Below are 12958 nucleotides of genomic sequence, written 5' to 3'. Positions count from 1 at the left end.
TGGTGTGGTAATGTTCCTGCCTCAGCTTCACGTGTGTTGTGTTGGGATTACAGGCAAGGGCCACCAGGCCTAGCTCAATGCTTTAATTTTAATGTGCAAGCACATACAGGACTACGAATTCTATTTCTGTTGTAATTCAATCACCCACGGAAGGGAATGCTCATTTTGGTTTATATATTCTTGGTTCTGCGTCTATAAGAATTAAGTCTCTTTTTAAATCATCACAAACTTTTCTGATTGATTTCCTAAACCTTTGATTATGAATTTAAAACTGAACAAGTGTTTTTGTTTGCTTCCCTTGAAATAGTGTGATGGCCAGCACGACTCCACTTGGAGCCTCAAGGCCAGTTTGTACCTGTGCTCGATCAAAGTGCTTGTCCTTAGACAAAGACCCAAAATCCACATCCTGTATGGCAGAAAACTCACTGCAGTTGAAGTATATTTTGTAGCTCACCTAGTGTGTGTGTGAAACTTCCTTGTGCCCCCCCACTAACCTGGCATGGTTCTGCTTCTATGAGACTCTGCTTGCTCTCCCTGAGCCCTCCCCAAGTGAAAACATGATTCAAAAGGAGAAATCAAACCGCTTCCCATTGCCAAGAGAACTTTCTGGGCACCAGCCCCCCTTGGCTGCCGGCTGTAATAAACAGACTCAAATCTGGCACAAAGCGTGGGGCATCTCTGCTGTTCTAACTCACTCATCTGCACCAATAGTGCAGTACAGTTAAAAGCAATCAGTCACGTCACCTCTTTCCACTGAAATGGTACTGCTAACCACTACTATGTCATGCTAAGCCCTGCCGGCTTCCCTACAGGGGACTTATCACAATGTGTACTTTAAGTAGGATCTCCCAGGTGACTCTTCATTCCCTGCTTACCATGGGTGACAGCACTCTTGGTCTCTTTCAGCAATCCCAACAACATCCTCAGGATGAATGCTAGATGAACACTCTTAGGGAGCCCAACCTGAGAGTTAGACCAGCCCGCTTGGCTCGCTGTGGCAAATACCTGAGGTGACTCAGCTTCATGGAGAAGAGGGTTGGTATGGGTCAGGCTTTTGAGGTCTCAGTCCGTTGTCAGGTGGTCTCTTTGCTTCCATGCTGATGGCGAGGTAGCACATCACGCCAGGAGCACGGGGCAGAGGAAGCTTCTATACTTGAGACAGCTCAGAACAGAGAGAAAGGGAGGGCTAAGGTCCCCACACCCCTTCCAGGGCAGGCTGCACCCACCTCCTCCCCCAGGCCCCACCTGCTAACAGTTGTTCTCTCAGCTCCTAATAGTGCCCCCAGCCTGGACCAGGCCTTCCACACACAGTCCACGCAGGACACCCAAGGTGGGGTCACAGAGCCGTGTGCATCAGAACATCTGACGGGGCATTCTCGGAAGCAGCTACGAATATGGGCGAAGGCTGCCCACAGATGCTGCAGTGTTAGGGCTCTGTTACTGTCATTAACTGTTCCACACTTGTGGCAGCTCAGGACCAGGTTCTGGTGGATCTGAAGTCATAGGAAGCTAAGATGTGGGGAAAACTTGTATGTAAAGTAGAGGAAGACAAGCACATCCTGGAATCCATGAGGCCAGAGGAGATCACATGAGGACGGACCTCCAACCTGGGGCAGGGGGGTGGCTAGAGAAGAAGCTGCCATCCGTGTTGGGAGCATGTTGCATCCAGGCGTGACTCAGAGAAGGGTACAAACAACAGCAAACCTGGGAGGACCCAAGACATGGGATGCAGCCCATTCGTCTTCACAGAGTAATGCTGCTGCTGCTCCAACACGTCTGCACTTCAGTGGTCAACTGTCCTGAACCAGGTGCCTACGGGAGAGCGATTTCTGGGAAAGGTGGTTTCAACTGAGCTAAGCTAGCAGATTACAGACTCACCACCCACACCAGATGTCACGGACAGTACATGTGATGTGCAGGAAATCTACTACATGTCAATGTCTTTAGAAGGCCAGGCTCTACCTGGTCTGTTAGTTCATCTGGAGCACGCTGTACAATGATTAAAATATGGAAGAATCTCAATAAAGATAGACTGTGCAAGCCATTATATCAAGAGAAATGATATTATATCATTATAAAAAGTGAAAAGAAGGCCAGTAGCCTGTGAAAGGAATAAATTTTTAGAAGAGGCAAATTAATGAGTAAAGGTGGGTAATGTAACAGATTGCAGGATACAGTTTGCAACCAGTGAGTCTATCAATTCATTTGAGGCACGTTTAATATCAAGAAAAATGAAAAAGTGATTTTGGAAATGCAGGGAAAGAACATGTGGTAAAATACCTTTAATGACAAACAATGAAATGTTCAACCTAATATACATCATACTTCAACTAAAATGTAATTTCTTTCAAAGACAGTTTGATTTAAACATTCTTATATTCATGAATATACGTCTGCTTAAACAAAAGACATTAGAAGTTGCATTATCCAATATTACTTAAGCCTCTGAGATGTTTTTATGTATTGCTTAAGTGGCAACATGATATTTAAGCTTTCAATATATGCTCTGGGCTTTTGGCTTTGCTGATACATTCATAAGAGTTATTAAATCTTTCTTCATTTTACCTCAGCCCTCTTTGGATAGGTTATAATTTAATTTCACTCTGTAAATATCAATTTAGGAAATGTGCTTTCATCTAGGGAATCCTCTGTATCTGTGTCTAGTGGAAGTTATGCAACATCTGACTCCCCACGTTCCCTACCCTCTGGCTGCCCTGCAGCTTTGTTCCAGCAAAGTCAACTGTGGAAGATATGCGGAAGTGAAAATGAGACCATTTCTCCGCACCTCTCCCTGCCTCTAGAGATGGATGGCCCTTGTGGCCAGCTCCATGCCATTCCTGTGACTTCCTTTCCTGACCCATGCTCCAGTGACAGCAGCATTGCTTTGGCCGAACCTCAGTTCGGCTCCATCTAGAATTCTTTGCTTTCTCTCCTCCTCCTGCACATCTCTTGCCATTGGTCTGGTGACATCTTTTATTGTTCCCTTCTAGATTATGGCTCCACCATAATCCTCAGCAGCCTCACCAGCCTAGTTAACCAATTCCTAGGGTTAAATTCTTGTGCTTAAACTGCTTGCAGAATCTTTATTTCCTAAGGACACCCTTGGTGATATACTCTTAAATGGAAAAAGTCAGAATAAATTATAGATTTTTCCCCAGCTAAGAACAGTTCCTTCATCATTTATATTCTGGCTCTGCACCATCTATAAACCATTACCTGTGAGCTGCAAACACTATTTAAGAGATACTGATACTACATAAAAGACATAATTTGAGTCCAAGTCCAGATGTACAAAATAACCATTTGCTAAAGAGCACCATAATTTTCAAAGGCATAGTTTTTATTATCAAGCAGAATCTTAACACATCTGTTTTTGGGTTACTTTATGCAGGTCTTCGGAAAAGTAGGCACTTTACTTCCATGGGCACATATATTCACAAAAATACTTCCCTATTTCAGATCCATCTCTAAAATAAAATTACTCTTAAAACAAAACTGTATTCCTGTCCCAAAAGGAAGAAACTATGACAATTTGTATGATTACAGTTTTTGTCCTATCTCTTAACCAAATAACAAACCAAAAGTATCAGATCACTTACATAATCTGAGATCAAAGAGATGACATTTATAAATAAATACAAATACAGATAGAGAGGTATACAAATATATCTGAACAACCTTTCCATTTATTATAATAATTTCAAAGATATTAAGCAAAGTTTAAAGACTAGAAGATGTTTCATGAAAATGCCCAAGTGTTTGATACAGTGATAAAAATAAACTTATAGCCATTGAAGCAACTGTCTTCCTTTTATTACAAACCTGCTATGGGTGCCAAGACACGCTTGATCATCCCAGAGGTTCTCAGCCTCCCGGACGCCTCCTGCCTTTCCTGCTCCTGCCCTCTCCACCTGCGTGAACGCTGCCCTCACCCTGGACCTCAGCTGCCCGGAGCATGGCTCCTGCAGCAGCAAAACTGAAAGACATTTCTTTATTATGTTGCAAGAGAAGACAATAATGCTACTCCCTTCTATAATGCTTGTTTCTGGAGCTGTCTCATCTTGGAATTCTTTCATGAACAAGCTAACTTACTAGTTAGAGTGTGAGGAACCACGTACAAGGGCTGATACTGCACAGGGGGGACTTTCCCTGAATTTAGGTTTTAGCTGTGAGAGACAAACATAAGCGAGGAAAGAAACGTTGTGAGATTTGATACAGAATATCTGCTGGGGTGAAAAGGGCGGCTGTGACAGCAGTGTCTGCAGAGGCCTGCAAAGTGTCGGAACAGGAGCCTGAGCCTTTGGTCCCCACGGGAGTGTGGATTTCACGGTGCTGGGCAGGCAAAAGGCTGGTACAGGAGACGCAGTGCCCAGGTCACAGCTGTAGGACCGAACACATCAGTCGTGGCTGTGCTGACACGAACAGGAGGGCTGTGAGGAAAGAATGGCTCCATACAAGTCGCCCTAGGAAAAGGGAAAGCGTGGAAGGGCCGGAGAGTCAACGGTGGGAACACTGCGGATTCTCACTCCAGAAGAGCTGAGCGAGGACAGTGGGGGTCAGGACGGCGCAGGCACAGTTAGGAAAGGGACCCCTGAAAAGCAAAGAATGTGGCCGCAGCTGGAGGGGGCTGCATCGCCTCAGGCCGGGACGCACGTGGATAGTTTTTAAGTGTGATGATGGGCATTTAATAGAAGATTTTCAGCATGACAGTGAAATTACTTAATTTAAGTGGAAGATAAAATACAAATTGCAGAATTTGCGGTAAAATGCATTTGTGCTGTACTATACGGGAGACAACAAAAGTGAGAGAGAAATATTGAATTAGAATTAATTGTGGAACAAAACAGGTCTTTTTCATGGGTTGGATGAGAGTTAAGAACTAAGTAATAATTGACAAATTATGGATAATTGTGTTATCATTTGATCCTTTCTTGCTCTGTCTCTCATTGTGCTCAGTGTCTTCATGTTTTTTTCTGAATACCTATTGTGAGTAGCCGACTGCACTAATTTCTAAGCTATGTAAGTACTCATAAATATATTTATCCATATGGTTACTATGTGTGTTTGGTATTATGGGTTATTTTTTCGTTATAAAACTTCCTCTGAGATAAGCACAACTTATTAGAGACAAGATTCACATGGTTAAAAAAAAAAACATTGCAAGAGAAAATAATTATCTTACTATGAATCCCTATTGTCACAATATGGTGCAGAACATACTACATTTTACAATTTTATATCTTTCCCCATTTCATGTCTTAGTTTATAAAACGAGTGGATGACATATGTAAATAATAGATAAAAATTTGACAAGACACAATTAAGGCTAATTTGTTAATGGACTGGGAAGCTTTATAATCTAAAAATAATTTGCTAGAAAATGAAATAAATGGAATCTATGAGAATGATTTCTAATGCAACTAGTTCTTATAGTTTGACTAATATTTAATTAACAACACCAGGAAGAATATCAAGTAATTCAAAGGATGCTCAGAGCTCTAGAGCAATGAAGAATAACTATCATTACATGCATTTGTAATGCATGGATAATAGCCACACTGACTTCTTAGACATGGATCAAGAATGAACTCAACAAGATATGCACACGTTAAAATTCACACCAAATACAAAGGAAAGCTTCAAAACCAGAAACTCAAAAGCTGCTATGATATCATGTGTATCAATTTAAAGGTCAAAAAAAGGAAAGATATATTTTTTTAGAAAATATAATATATATTTATATTATAATATATAAATATTATATAATATGTAATAGTATAATATACTTTCAAAATCAAGTACTTTATCATGCATGCCTGTGTGCTTTTGCTGCGCTTCACTGCAAGTCCTAGCTCTCAGAGGTATTCTGTTACGTAACAGGGCTTCTGGCAGTCACGTTACCAGCTTGGGGGTTTTACGCCTCTTCACTTGCAATTAGCCTTAGAATAAAATGTGGAAATGCAATACTTTTTTCAATTTTATTTAATCACATTTTTGAGGCACATAAGATTGTATTTCTATCCTGCAATAGCCTTAGTCAAAAGAGGGGCTGTACATATGTAACACACCTTGATTACATACATATTACTAGTGGGTCATTTCTCTTTCATCTTTAATTTTTTCCTCCATGAGGTAAAAAAGAAGTTCCCTGCACATTTTTGCAATAAAAATTATTGCAATTTTTATGTAAGAACTTTTGGAAAAATAATATAAATGCAGAAAACAAATTTCACTGTGCTGAGCAGCCACCTGAGAACCCCGGTGAACTGAGGACAGCCTGTCACTGTGAAGCAGTTCACCCCAATCCATTCTTCTGGCTGTAATTTGTTAGTGTTGGTACTTGAGGGCATCATCCAAATACCTCCGTGCAAAGTTAGAAGACTTCGGATACATTTCAAAATTTTAAACAGACTTCCATGCATTTTAAAAGCTCAGTGCAATTGTATTGGCCTACTTCACACAGGCTGTAAGAATAAATAACCAGTCAGTCCCTGATTCACTCACAATACAGTGATTAAAAATGTAATCTGAGCACTTTGTCCTTTTTTATTAGGTTATTTATCTCTGTCACTTAGCTGTAGGCACCATATATTTTGGAAACTAGACACATCAGATAAAAGATTTGCAAATATTTTCTCCTATCCTATGAGCCACTTTTTCACTCTATAGACATTTCTTCTTTAAAAAAGAATAAAATAAGTGGTGCAGCAAGCATACAAAAATACTCAATATCATTAGCAAGAGAAATGCAAATCAAAACAACAATGTGCTACCACTTCCAATCCACTGTGTTTCCCTAGTTGACAATAAAACAAAAATGGAAAATAATAAACGTTGGTATATCATGGAAATATTTGAACAAATTACATTTGTGGTGGGAATGTACAATGACCTATCTACAATAGAAATATTTTGTCAGTTCTTCAAAAACTGTAAATTACTATATGATCCAGCAACTCCACTCCTAGGTAGGTACTCAAAAAAACCATAACAGGAATTTAATCAAATCACTGTTTAAGAATTTTCACAGCAGCACTATTGCTAGTTGCCTAGATGTGGAAATAACTCAAATGCCCATCACTTAGTTAATGATCGGCAAAGAGCTGATCTTATGTACAATGGAACATTACTCTGCCAGTGGAAAGGGTGGAGCAATGATGCATCCTCTGGTGAACACAAACCTTGAAAATGTCATCCTCAGTGAAATAAGCCAGGGTTAAAGGTCTCATATGAATTATTACATTATATAAAATATCCCAAATAGAGAAATCTTTAGAAATAGGAAACAGATTTTTTCCAAGGGCCAGGGAATGTGGAGTACCTGGTTAACATATTTGACATTTCTTTTGGGAATGATGAAAATGTCTTCAGGATTAGATAGAAGTAATGATTCCTTAACATTGTGAATGTATTAAATGCTAAGAATTATACATTTAAGATGATTAATAGTTGATTTTATGACGTGTGAATTTACTAGAATACTAAAGAAAGGTAATTTAAATGCCTAATGTAAAGCTGCATAAAATAAACACGATAAGAGAAGGAAAAACAAAGATTGATGATTACACAGAGAATTTGACGATACCACGAAAGACTGGAGAAAAGCGTTGTTATAGAGAAGGATCCGAGATGAAATTTGAAGGTGAGCAGACTGTTTCTATAGCTTCTGTCTTGCGTGGTCCACAGAGGCAAGATGTGTGAGCGTGACTGCATACAGACCACCCCAAGCATGATGTGGAACTTGAGATGGTCAGAGCGAGCTGTCTGGGGCACCAGACAGTGGAGGACAGGGCAACTGCCACACAGGCAAAGGCTACGATGGGACCAGCTGAGTGCATGGGCTGGTGCTTTGCCCTGACTCTGTACGTAATAGTGAAGAACTGAGAGAATTTGAAAATAATTAAACAAAGGTCTATTTATAGAGCTCGATTACTTTGTTGGTTAATTGGGAAGAAGAGACAATACATGAATTTAGATATTTAAAATCACTTAGGAAGAATGTTATAAAACACTGACATGAAAAGGAAACCAGGAAAAGATTTGCAAGAGTGGCCGTAACAAACTTTGGTCCTTGAGTGCATACATTGGTACTGGATTAGAAAGAAGTAAACTGAATTAGTTTGCTGGATTTCTAGCTTCGTTTTCTGAATGAAAGGTGACATGACTGAGAACAAGGTTGTGGAAGAGGAAAACAGAAGCTAAATCACTAATTTTGATCACTTAATAGCATATCACATACTAGGAGTGCACACAATTTTTAATGCAAATGTCTCCAGATCCAAGGAGGCTGTGTAAAGACTCAGTGCTTCAATAGCACGAAATTCAGATACTCAGAGATCGCCTTCAAAGCTCTTGCTTCCAGCTCTTATGTTTTACATCTCCTGCATCAGTTTTTCATGTACATTACCAGCTAAACCTTGTGTCATCCCCAGGAAACATTCACCACGGGCTTTCGTTTTCAACTCCACAACGCATTGTTGAAGTTCATTATCTATGTAAGAAGCATCACTCTATTGTGAGGATATGGTAAGCAGTTGGGACACTGTTTGCTGAAGTTTCTGGTCTAGGAGATGCCAGGAAGAAGCTAACTACAAATAGAGAGAGACTCTCCTCCCCTCTTCTGCACCGGGAGTTGTCATCTTAGAACCAAAATACTAGGGTTTCTTTAAACACAAAATTGCTCTAGGTTTCTTCTTGCTTCAGTACTCCACGAGCAGATCTGGATTAAGTACTCAGCAGCTTTTCATTTCAGTAACAAATATCTGAGACAATCACACGAGAAAGAGGAAAGGGCATTTTGGCTCTCAGTGTTAGAGGTTTGGAGCCATGGCAAGGTGGCTGCTCCTGCTGGGCCTGTGGCGAGGCAGGTCATCCTGGAGGGGACTCGGGGGAGAGAAAGCCATCACCGCACAGCCCGAATGAGAGAGAAAGGAAGAGAGCAGATCCCACAGGTCCCTTTGAGGCTCACCCCTGGGAGCCAAGACCTCACCCTAGGCTCCACCTGTTAAAGTTTGCACCACCTCTTGATGGTACCGCCCTGAGGGACAAACTAACCATCAGGCCTCTGGGGTACAAGTGAGGATCAAACTGCAGCCAGTGCTGATGGGCAGGGTCAAGAGAGACATAGGTACTTCATTATTTCTTTCACGTTACCAAAGCTAATCTTTCCCTTGTCTTAAAGCAAAGAACAAGTCTGCATACTGAACAGGCAACACATGCAGCTTTAACAGAATTTAATACTTCATGGCTTGGTAGAAAGAAAGCAAAGCAGGCTGTACATGTCGGTGCACACCTGTAATCCCAGCACTCTGGGAGACTGAGGCAGGAGGATCTCAAGTTCCAGTCCAGCCTGGGCCACTTAGTTAGATCCTGATTCAAAATAAAAATATACACAAAAGGGGTTGGAATGTAGCTCAGTGGAAAGGCCTTGGGTTCGATCCCTAGCACTGAAAAAAAAATTAAAGCAAAAGATTAACTAAATATCATAGAATAAGCAATATTTTACTCTGTCAAATTCATTTCTGACAAATGCCACTATAAGTTTTTAAATAAAGGATACAATCTTAGAATAGAAACATTAACTGCTCTTTCCTTAGGAACATAATAAAGTATCTGCATTCACCTCTCACAGCACCTGTTAGCCTCTGGAGGGAGGGCTGCAGACTCTGCCTGACAGTCCCTGTCCGTAGTGCCCAGGGTGGGTCAGGGTGCTCTCCATGGGCCCCCTTAGCCCTGCCATTAGCAGGAGAGCAGGCAGCTCCTGTGTGGAGTAGATGGGAAAGCTGAAGCTCCAGGGTCCCAGCCTGACATGAATGTTTGTCCAGCTGCTGCTGCTCAGATCCATTTTCTCCCAGACAAGCTTCTACATCTTTCTGGAACATGACCTTTTACTAAATGTTTTGAGCCCAAAAGTAGAAATGAATACATGAATTATGCTTCAGTGCAAACTCCCAAGGCAATGTATTCATATAAATTGTGTGCAGGAGTTTCTCCAGGTGATTCTCCTATGAACTAAGGACACAGAAGAGATGGGCATGTGGGCTGGAGGACACAAATTCACTGTGCTTTGTCAGGGAGGCTTTTGATGGAAGCACTTGAGACACACTGCATTTAAATGTCCAATCAAAAACTATATTCTTGAGAAAATTTGACATCATTATTTGTATTAAAGGAAGCACACTCTACACATATACTAAGGACTTTTCATTCAAAATCAAATTCTTCCTTGCTCTTTTGAGTTTTTTTGTTTTGGTTGGGTTTTGGGTTCCTTTCAGCACTTACGATGGAACCCAGAAACTGGTTGACATGAGGGAAGTATTCTGCCACTAAGCTACACACACACACGCACACATACACACACACACACACACACTCAGCTCCTCGTAATGAAATTTAATTTGTAATTTCATGATAAAACCTGAACATATTCAGAATGTATTCTTCTGATTCCAGGAATGGAAATTTTTGTATTTCAATATTAGCACCCATTAGTTTTATATAAAATGTCTAAATTTATCCAAGTAGGTTAATACTCTCCATACTGTTTTAGTAGTAAAAACTAGTCTTTTAAAAATTTGGTAATAATTTTTTTTAGGAAATAGTTCTGTTTAGGATGCTTAGGTTTGTGTACTAATAAAGAACACTTTTTCTGCCCAGCTGAAAATGCCATTAGTCTGACAACTACTGGATTGAGGAATTGCTAGTGTAAGGGCTGAAGTTACCTAAAGACATGACTTGTAAGAGGAATTAGCAGGCCCTGAAAGTGGTCAGAGGAAAGCTGCATTACAGCTAACTACCAAAATATGCAGTCCAGGGTCTTTCCCTAGACATCGAAATGCAGATTGGAATTTTCAGGCAAGAGAAGCCCAGCTTTACAAATGCTTGCTGTTTTTGTTCAGCATCAATTACAGTTCCTAACGTGCTCAAAAACACTCACTTTAAATCAAGATGAAGCAATACCGCTATGAGAAATGAACTTTTAAAAAAGTATATCAGTTTGGAGGATTGCAAGGAAGCATTTAAAGTTTATGGGTCCTTATCCAGAAATCTTCAGTCTGTCGTGTCAGCCTGGTCCATTTTACCCAGAATACCACACCGGTCACAGTGTTAGCCACACGCGTTCAAATAGTGCCAGCCGCATGCCGAGCATCCATAACCACTTCCCAGGGCGCTTCTAAAGCTCAGCAACCGTTTTAACTGTCCAAAGTGACTTGGCTGACACGGACACTCTCAGGCCGATGTGCTTGGATGTCCTGAGCATGGAGGGGGAGTGTTAGGAAGGCGGTCCTGGGCTTCAGGCCCAGGGAGGGCAGGCGGAGTGGGGTGGAGTTTCTGAAGGTTTGCACCCACAGGTGAAATCTGATGCTCTCCATGATGAGTTCCTGCCCACATCACTAGACTCTGCACTGACAATGCCTCCATGATTTATGGGTTGCTAACGATATCAGCAAGCAGAGGCAGGAGAAGTACTAAAGTCCAGGACAGGCTGGGCAACTCAATGTGATCCTCTCTTAAAATGAAATAAAAGCGCTGAGGCTGAAGCTGTTCAGCAGAGCCTACCATGTGTGAGGTCTTGGTTTCAATCCCTGGTACTGAAAAAACATAAATAAATCAGTAAATTAATGATATATATGTATAAAGCAAAAGAAAGTTATGCAGTTGCAACATAATATGATAAATTGCAGTGAAATTGCATAAAATATACTGTTAAGTCAGCATGCTTTGATGAAAATAAACTCAAACATTTTTGGAAACTTTGTCATAGGTTTTTTTCTTTTCATTAAATATCTGTTAATAACTTTCAACACTTTATGTAAAATTAAAACGAGGTGCTTTCTTCCTGCTAAGCAAACATTTGTTGATTGAATGAAAATAAATGCATTACTTCTCAATGTAAATAAATTTAATTATGTATCTGAAACTTAGCTCTTATCTGTGTTTCTCATGTGGTTCATCGTTAGAAAATGTAAATTATACATAATGTTAACCATGCTGGTAATTTATTAGTTGTGCATTCTCTCATTTGTGAAGTCATGGCTTAAGACTAAAAGGCCTCCAGTGATATATAAAACAATTATTTCTAACATTTTACATTTTTAAAAAAATAGGAAAAAAATGTTTTGATTCTGCAATGAAATAAGCCCATTAAGACTCATTTTTTTCAGGGAGGAGGGCCTAAAATCTCTAAATGGGAGTTAAACAAACAGCAACAATGAAAAAAGTCCCACTACTGCCCAAAACTTCAGAAAGAGAACACAAGCAAGTGCACCTTCGGAAGGAAGTTCAAACTGAGAACTGAGCCCTCCCGCACCTTGTCATCAGGGTTCTTGAGGAAGCCACTACCGCAGAGAAGCGAAGCAGTGTGCGGAGGGGAAATCCACGATCAAAACTCACTGTGTTTCTGAGGAACCCAGGTCCTCTGTGGGCAGAGGCTAAGTCCATCCCAGAGTGAGGCTGGGACTCCCTCAGTGTGTGTGTGAGCCCACTCGTGGGTCGCCAACCCCTGTGCCTACGAGCAGTGCATAGACTCCATGGGCACAGTGGCGATTTGGAGACCCGAAGGCCTGCACTAACCCAATAACAAAAGCGGAGACTCAGGGCAGTCACTGAAAGCAGACAGGGTGTTAAGGACAAAAGAGAAAGTGAAGATGAGACTATTAAAAAAAAGCCAAGAGGGAGATTCCCAGCTGAATAGTACACTGTGTGGGTGGGGTCTCTGGCTGATAGTGAGAGTTATAACACAAGACCAGCTAGTATGTGGTTGATAATAAATCACCAGATTGCACGCACCTATGAAAAACTGTCAACACTTAACCTGTGTGAAACACTAAAACTGTGCATATTTACTTTATATACCTAAATATATATACCTGGGTAAAGACTCCCATACAGGTCTATGTCAAATGAGAGCTGAAAAGCAACCCTGCTCCACTGTTGGTGGGAGTGCAGACTGGTGCAA

Source organism: Heterocephalus glaber, unplaced genomic scaffold (genome assembly GCF_053883595.1).
Source record: "Heterocephalus glaber isolate CG9 unplaced genomic scaffold, H.glaber_assembly_v1.0 deba00001737, whole genome shotgun sequence".
NCBI lineage: Eukaryota > Metazoa > Chordata > Mammalia > Rodentia > Bathyergidae > Heterocephalus > Heterocephalus glaber.
This window is presented reverse-complemented; position numbering follows the sequence as displayed.